This window comes from Schistocerca cancellata, chromosome 12 (assembly GCF_023864275.1).
Source record: "Schistocerca cancellata isolate TAMUIC-IGC-003103 chromosome 12, iqSchCanc2.1, whole genome shotgun sequence".
NCBI classification, from domain to species: domain Eukaryota; kingdom Metazoa; phylum Arthropoda; class Insecta; order Orthoptera; family Acrididae; genus Schistocerca; species Schistocerca cancellata.
Window position 1 is genome coordinate 165,066,785 of NC_064637.1, and position 8,649 is coordinate 165,075,433.

The following is an 8,649-nucleotide window of genomic DNA, read 5'->3' on the forward strand; positions in this document are numbered from 1 at the left end:
GCAGTGCATGTAGGTTTCAGTAATTTATTTGGGGATGGAGAGTCAGATTGGCGCCTAGACAGCTGCATCAAATTAGACTAGAAACCACAGCAGTAGTGCCTCGTGGTAACTCCTCTTACATATTATCTAACTACTATTGAAAGGGCAGCCGGCCACGAAGTTAAATAAAAAGTAAATCTGACAAAACGTGAGAACTGCAGACTCCGGAACTACACGAGTTAAGTGGTTACGGAAAGAAGGAAAAGGAAGCCTCGAGGTGGGTTGGACCTCAACAAATTCTATCTCGGAAACAAAGTCTTCATCAACTTAGGTAAGTGCGGTGTGGCGCACCGACTCGAAATTATACACATACTACCGTAAAGTAAAGTTATTTCTCACAATAGCACTTTCAGAACTGCTCCACCAAAAAACTCCGTTTGGTTCTCAAATCAATATCAAATGCTACACACATTTTTCAACTTCAGAAGTGAAATTCTTCAAAATAACAGACTGAAATCTTGGGAATGAATATAGTTTTTTGCATACATTGTAGTGCTGTTATAGAAGAAATTACAACGGGCAACTCACGTTAAAGCAACTCAAATTACGTAATCGTACTTTGATTGCGGAAAACGTAAATTACCTCTACAAGTTATAACAAAAAATGAGATTTTATCCCTGATCGAAATTCCTACATACAGCCGAACAAAGATGAAATTTCTGGTACGGATGAAATTGATGGGAGAGAGTTAAACTGTCTTCTCTGAATCTCAACTTTTTCATCCCTCAATTCAATGCATGGTGGCACACATGTCGTCGCCCCCCCCCCTATCTCTCTCTCTCTCTCTCTCTCTCTCTCTCTCTCTCTCTCTCTCTCTCTGTGTGTGTGTGTGTGTGTTTCTATCAGTACAGTACAACAGCAATTTCTTTAGCGGCATGAAAAGAAAGAAAAAGGAATACTTAACTCCCACTCCCCTAATTACGACATTTAAACCGTGATTTCTTTCGTGTGCGTTTCTTGACGTCACATTGACGTGACAGAAGTCAGGGCACAGCTCCTGATGTTGCGGACCTCCTTTTGTCTGGTCTAGTGTAGCAACTCAAAAAATCCTTGCAAGTCCTGTGCAGAAACCTTGAGCCATTTTGCCTCTGTAGCCGTCCACAATTCCGGAAGTGTTGGCGGTGCAGGATTTCGTCCACGAACTTGACCTCTCGATTATGTCCCTTAATGTTGGATGGGAGTCAAGTCGGGCCATCCGGGTAGCGAAACCATTCGCTCGAATAGCCCAGAATGTTCTTCAAACCAGGCACTAACAGTTGTGTCGTCCGTAAAATTCCGTCGTTGTTTCGCAAGTGAATCCTAGCATCAGCATCAGCTCTTAGCAACTGAAAGCGGGACTCATCTGACCAGGCCACGTTTAGGGCCGACCGATACGGCCACGAGTCCAGCAGAGGCGCTGCAGACGATGTGCTTCTGGCGAAGGCTCTCGCGTCGGTCGCACTGTCCTAGAGTCCCACATGGATTTCTGCGGTTGTTTCACCCAGTGTTGCTTGTCTGTCAGCACTGACTACTCTACGCGAACGCCTCTGCTCTCTGTCGTTAAGTGAAGGCCGTCGGCCACGGCGTTGCCTGTGGTCAGAGGCTATGCTGGAAGTGTGGTGTTCTGGGCAAATTCTCGGCACACTCTTGGCGCCGTGGATCTCGAAATATGGAATTCGCTGACCATTTCTGAAACGGAATGTCCCGTGCGTCTAGCTCGTTCTGCGTCTACTAACACCCGTGGTGTGGCCGTGGGAAAGCCCTTCACTTGAATGACCTGAGTACGAGTGGCAGGCCTGCCATTGCACCCCGTGTACGCGACGCTGCTGCCACCTGTGCGTGCGCGTGTCGCTATCCCATGACTTTCGTCACCTCATTGTACACGGAGGCTACAGTCTGAACTGGCAAGTACCCGCTGCAAATAAAAAGCAATAGCAGGAAGTAATGTAGTGTACAGGTTACGTTTCTATGTGTTATGTTCTATTAATATATACGTTGAGTCGTTCCATATCGCTGCACTTTCCCTTACTTGATAGGATTTACGATACACGATGAATGAATAAATGAACGAATGAAATCAGTGAATGTTGGCGAAGCACTACAAACATTTCGTCTCAGAACTGTTCGGAGTCACTGTATAGCCTTACTGAATGGTCCTGTAGTGTTTGCTTACGGTTATCGGTGTTTACACTAATGTGTCAGTGTTGTTATTCTTGGAGAGATGCCGTAAGGCGGAGCGCCGGCCGTATTCTTTGACGTAATTTGCTGCGGAAGAGAGCGGCAAAGGCGCCGAAAGCACGGGAGATAATGGCCGCCGGCTAAAAGCTCGGGAGGTGTTTGTGTCTGTGTGGCTTTCACGTCGCATCCACTCTGCCGCCGCCAAGGAGTCGCTGGCGGCGCCTTGCCTTCCGTGCCTCAACACCGCACACCACGTAGGCAGCTGATACTCCCACCCGACTAGCTGGCAACCGCGTCCCACGTCCCAGTACTACGACCACCACTATATGGCGCTCTTCACGCGTCACATTCCTAGTGCTTGACAATTTGTCATCTGTTACAGCTTGAACAGTGGCGGCTTAAAAATCAGCCGAGCAGTCTGTTTACGTCGGGCGTTTAAAGAAACACTTCCTTTTTCATCTTTCTGCAACTAGCTGGTTCGATGTGGCCCGCCACGAGTTCCTCTGCTGTGAAAACCTCTTCATGTCAGACTTCCACCTGCACCATACGTCCTCAATTACTTGCTGGATGCATTCCAATCTCAGTCGTCCTCTCCAGTTTTTATCTTCTTAAATCTCACTAATATCATTGAAGTTATTCCGCGATGTCTTGCCGGCCGCTTCAGTCTGGAACCGCGCGACCGCTACGGTCGCAGGTTCGAATCCTACCTCAGGCATCGATGTATGTGATGTCCTTGGGTTATTTATGTTTAAGTAGTTCTAAGTCTAGGGGACTGATGACCTCAGATGTTAAGTCCGATAGTGCTTTGAGCCATTTGAACCATTTGAGCCGTGATGTCTTAACAGATGTCTTACCAGTCTGTCTCCTCTTCTTATCAATATTTTCTACATGTTTCTGTTCTCGGGGATTCCGCGGAGTATCTCCTCATTCCGTACCTTGAGTCCACCTAATTTTCAACATTCGTCTGTAGCGCCATATCTCAAATGCTTCGATTCTCTTCTGTTCCTGATTTCCCACAGTCAATGTTTCACTACCATACAGTCCTCTGTACAAACAGTACATTGTTAGAAATTTCTTCCTCAAATTAAGGACTGTTAGATACTGCTGGACTTATCTTGGCCAGGAATGCCATTTCTGCAGTGCTGGTCTGCTTTCGATGTCCTCCTTGTTCTGTTTGTCATTGGCTATTTCGTGTCCATTTCCTTCACTTGGTGTACTAAGCCGTACCGTAATTCGATGTGATGTTGACCGGTAGTCTCGTTCGTGCTGGCTGTTACTCTGGTCTTTCTACATCTACATGGATACTCTGCAAATCACATTTAAGTGCCTGGCAGAGGGTTCATCGAACTAACTTCACAATTCTCTATTATTCGAAACTCGTATAGCGCGCGGAAAGAATGAACACCTGTATCCTTCCGTACGAGCTCTGATTTCCCTTATTTTGTCGTGGTTATCGTTCCGCCCTATGTAGGTCGCTGTCAACCAAATATTTTCGCATTCGGAGGAGAAAGTTGGTGATTGGAGTTTCATGAGAAGATTCCGTCGCAACGAAAAACGCCTTTCGTTTAATGATTTCCAGCCCAAGTCCTGTATCGTTTATGTGACACTCTCTCCCATATTTGGCGGTAATACAAAACTCTGTGAAGGGGACCTCGCGCACCCCATATTACGTGGCTTTTGAAGGTAACTGCACAGACGTCAGCTTTCTAAACCAGTGCGACTGTTTTCTGAAAAGCACCTGAAAAGACTCACCTTACAACTTGTTCGTGAGTTCTTAACTGAAAAACGTAGGCAATTTACTGACGCAGTCGCTGGCAGCTTAGATCATAGTATAGGACTTTTTCATTTGCTGATTCGATCTTTGTTAAATAACAAAATTTTTTACTTCTGTTTAAATTGTGTATCTGCTACGAAATGTAAATGTTAATTAACAAATATTTAATCGTAATTTATTAGTAAAAATAGCTTCATTTAATTTTTAGTTACAAATACTATGAAAAAAGTTCGAAATTTAATAGACAGATGCTAGTTCCTTCGTGGTTAAATGAAAAAAAAATTTGTATCGGTAGTACTGTTCAGCCTCCAGAGATAAAAAGCACTTGATTTTCTATTTCTTTTTTAGTTTTTCTGCAATAAATTTTAATTTATTGTGAGTACTTGGATTGTTATAACCGCCATGATTAAAAATAAGACGCTGTTTTTTACAAAAAATCATCGTTCAGTATTTATTATGTTAAAGTAAAAAATGATTTCTGCACTTGCGTGCGAGACAAAAGCACGAAAGTAAATTCCGCATGATGTCTCACTGCCAAGGATCATAACTCGATGAAACGTGGACCATACGTAGAAACAACTGCTACATTGCAGTACAGAGGGTAACAAAGAAATATGCCTTGAGACGAATAAAAATGACAGTAAGTTCAGTGAAGTCACCGCGATTCGTGATGGTCCCTTGCAACGTGCTCCAATGCTGGGTACAAACCTGGCGTGGATTCCTGGTGGTAGGGCGGGTGACGGCTGCTGGACGGTCGTCAGTGTGTGTGGGCGTCTCCCCAGCACACCTCACACCTGCTGAACGGGATTTAAGTCGGTCCATAAGCCGGATATGCTGTCGTTGCCAGATCTACTGCAGTGGGGAAGGAGTACATTGTGAGAATAATCTGTGTGCGCGCCGTGTTCAAAGTTTTGGAGGCCAGTACGCCCATGCAACATTACGTCTCCCTACAACACAGCAGATGGACCACCAGAACGGTCGTGTTCAGCGCTGTTGCCGAGTGCACGGTCCGAATTCTGGGCATACGAGCGTACGTTCAGAATGAGTACTCAGACTGGATCTGTTCTCAACCGAGAAGAGTGCGCGGCGCTACTGCAGTCCCTGTGCTGTTGGCACCATCGCGAACGGTGCCTCTGCAGTGCAGGTGCCAACGGGTTCAATGCACTGTCCGCTAGGCAAACACGCCACACCCGTGCGGTCGCCTTACCACTGTGCAGTGTGACCAGGTTTCCTTGTTGTAACAAGTCATCTGCTGCTGTAATTAACCACGGTCGACCACCACCTCTGCTTCCGGCAGCAGTGGCTGCAGTTCACAACCCTCCCATTGCTGTGAGCAGCACCGTTGGGCTGCGCTCACCACACCGCGTCCTTCTCGCCCTTTCCCGACGATTCCTTCCCGTGTGGAGTCACCCAGATGTTTAGTTGCGTAGGCTTCCGCGGCCAGAGTCACTCGACATAAACGTTTTCTGGGCATGGTACCGCGTCATAATGTAAAAAAGCTACTGCTGCTGGAGAAAAACAGGAGAACGGAGGGCAGACTGGGGCACAGAGTATATCGCAAGCCTACACATACTGACAGGTATCTGCACGCCCAATCCTACCACCACCCAGCGCAGAAGAACTCTGACATCCGCTCTTTGCCAATCTGTGCGCAGCGCCGAAGTGATGCTCCAAACATCACACCTGAGCTCAAAAGGCTACGCACAACGCTTCTAGCCAATGGCTGCAGCCATGAGTCGATAAACACAGCCTTGCCGACGAACACAAACAAGAAAGATAAGCAAGAAATAGACAAACTGCAGTAAACAGTGCGCTTACCCTATGTGAAAAATGTTACTGACCGAATAGGCAAACACCTTCGCCGCGTTGGGGTGCAGCCTGTCTTCTATAGTGGCCGTAGGATCCAGCACGTGCTATGCTCCACTAAGGACGACGTGGATGCATTACACACTGCAGGCGCTTACAAGGTGGAAAGCAAATGTGGAGAAGCATACATAGGCGAGACTGGTAGGCCAATAGCAACGCGCATTCGGGAAGACGAGCGTTATATTCGTATAGGGCAACACAACAAATCCGCAGTGGCAGAACAACAGAAAGACTGTCGAAAAGAAATAAAATTCAGCGAAGCCTGTGTGTTGACCAAGCAGCCAATTATGACGAAACGCAAAATCGTAGAGGCCATCGAAACACTTAAACACTCTAATAACACGAACAGGAAGGATGGACTCAGGCTTGCCCCACCTTGGCTGCCAGCAGTCAGAGCCCAACAGACCGCACTGTCAACACGAGGCACGAGCACCACCGGCGAGTAACTGCCGACGTCCAGCAGTTGCTAAACAGCAGCCAACTTCTCATTCGACGGTGGCCACCAATCATGGTACATAGCACGAGAGCCAATGGACAACAGAGGTCACGTTCTCCCTCCACCGCAATAACCTATTAAAATAAAGTTCCCTCTCCTCCTTTCTCAAGTGACCAATGAAACTAACTATCTTTTTAAAATTATGACGTAATGGCATGCGCAGTGAACAGTAACAACAAGATATAAAGGACACTGCATAGCTAGAACGCACCATTAGACCCAGAAGAAGGCCGCTGCAACCGTGGCCGAAACGTTGGTTTTTCTCCAGCAGCAGTAGTTTTTTACATTATGACGCGGTACCAAACCCAGAAAACTGTTATGTCGACTCTCCACCCAGATGTTGTCTCCGGGCCATGACCACCACAGGGTACCTTCACTGCTCGCTGATTGACACACAGTGCCTTTTTCCAGTTCCTTTATTTGCCTCGTAGCACCAGTACCATTTGGCGCCACGGTCACGCTTACCTCACACGTATGACATCCAGCCTTCTGCGCACAACTCGGAGACTTATTACAACGCGCTCCCACCATTTTGATTCATTTCCACCTAGTAGTTAATACATTTCAACTAGGTATCCCTAAAGTTTTGGGGAGTAGGGTACCGGCGGGAATCGAACCAGAAACTTGACGATACTCTGCATACTGAGATACTGTCGAATCTGTTAGTGAGGTGACACAGAAATTTTTATACTTAGTAACGCTCGAAAATCTCCAGATCTTCGAAGCAGACTTTTCCAAGGTTTTTTTACGGAGTGCCTCTTTCAGATTTAGGAAACTGATACGCGGGCTCTGGCCTTCAAGTCTTAAGTGTCAACAAAAGGGGGCAGAACAGAGCAGTCCATGAAGTGGCGCTCCATCGGTTATGCGTGTTGCAGACCGCACTCAGTGTCGGCCTGAGCTGCTACCCCCGCAGGCTTGTCTGTCTACAAAACTCTCAGAACGGGCTGATAGCGGAGTGCCCGTCTTCTGTCCTCCCTTTAATGCTCGACCCGAGAAGAGGTTGGCAGCACATCTCCAGTCTTCACGTCTTTCTGATTCCTTCTGCATTTCTGTGTACTAACTACAGCTCACTTCTTTCGTGTTTGTGATGATTTATTACGTCACGACCGCGGAAGGCCACCCACCGTGCGTACAGGGAGCACACTGCACTTACTCTTATAAGAGTCGAAGGGCACGGAAGGAGAGCAGAGGTGCAGGATTGTAGCCTACCTGCTGCGTTGTTCAGTCAATACATTGAGCGAGGAGTAAACGAGAAATATGTTTGTACGGAATAAAAATTGAGGGGAAAGAAATAAAAACTTTGAGGTTAGCTGTTGACGTTTTGATTGTGTCTGAAACGGTACGAGACTTAGAACAACAGTTGAGCGGAATGGATAGTGTGTTGAAAAGATGTTGCGAGGTGAACGCCAACGAAAGCGAAGGGAGGGCAGTGGAGTGTAGTTGAATTATGACGGCCGATGTTGAGGCAACTGCAGTGTAAGCAGTAGGCGAATTTCGCCATTTGAACAGCAAAACACATGACGACGACAGAAGTAAGGAAGTTATGAAATCCAGACCGGTAACATCGATATCAGATTCTCTGAAAAAGAAACGCAATTTCAAATCTAACATAAAATTGAGTGTTAGGAGGTCTTTTCTGAAGGTATTTGTATGGAGGGTAGCGTTGTAGAGAAACGAAACGCGGACGGTAAGGACTACAGGCAAGAGAAGATTTAGAAATGAGATGTGCAGAAGAATGGCCCTTGGTGGAATCCTTCTAGACGAAGTCCGCAGGAAGCCGTTGTATGACTGCTGCCTTGTGATATCCTCCCGTCGCAGCTTAGCAACTATTTTTCTGTTCGGGCTCTCACACGAGCGCAGAGACGATTGCTGCGGGGAAACCGCGTCCCCGGGGCTGTACGGCGAGCGGCAGTGTGCTGACGTCACGCCTACCTGGACCGGTACCGCTGGCTCAGCGACGGGTTAGGGGTGGGGGTGTCTCCTGCCAGGGGGCTGAATCGCACGTCGTCCCTTTGGCGCAGCGGATAGCGCGTTGGACTTCTAATCCAAAGGTCGCGGGTTCGATCCCCGCAAGGGATGAAAATTTTTAATACGTACGCCTGTAAGTCATGGGGTACTCGTAGCCTCAGACTTTCCGTTCCGGATCATCTGCAGAATAATACACACATTGGGCTAAATGGCTTGCTTAGCCGTGCCGCTTGTCTCCAAAAGCGTACCACACATCTGATTATGTATTTCGGTGTCAGACTTCAATGACTTTTAGACAGAAAAAGTTCCGTTTTACTCGCTTATTGCTCTGTTGGCGTTGGTGCTTCC

General features: G+C 47.2%; 1 non-coding gene across 1 annotated transcript; it reads left to right on the forward strand.

The window, feature by feature from the left end:
* Positions 1-8,339: 8,339 nt before the first annotated feature.
* Trnar-ucu (transfer RNA arginine (anticodon UCU)) lies at positions 8,340-8,412 on the forward strand. Its single transcript has one exon. It is a non-coding gene; the product is annotated as a tRNA-Arg (tRNA).
* Positions 8,413-8,649: the final 237 nt, after the last annotated feature.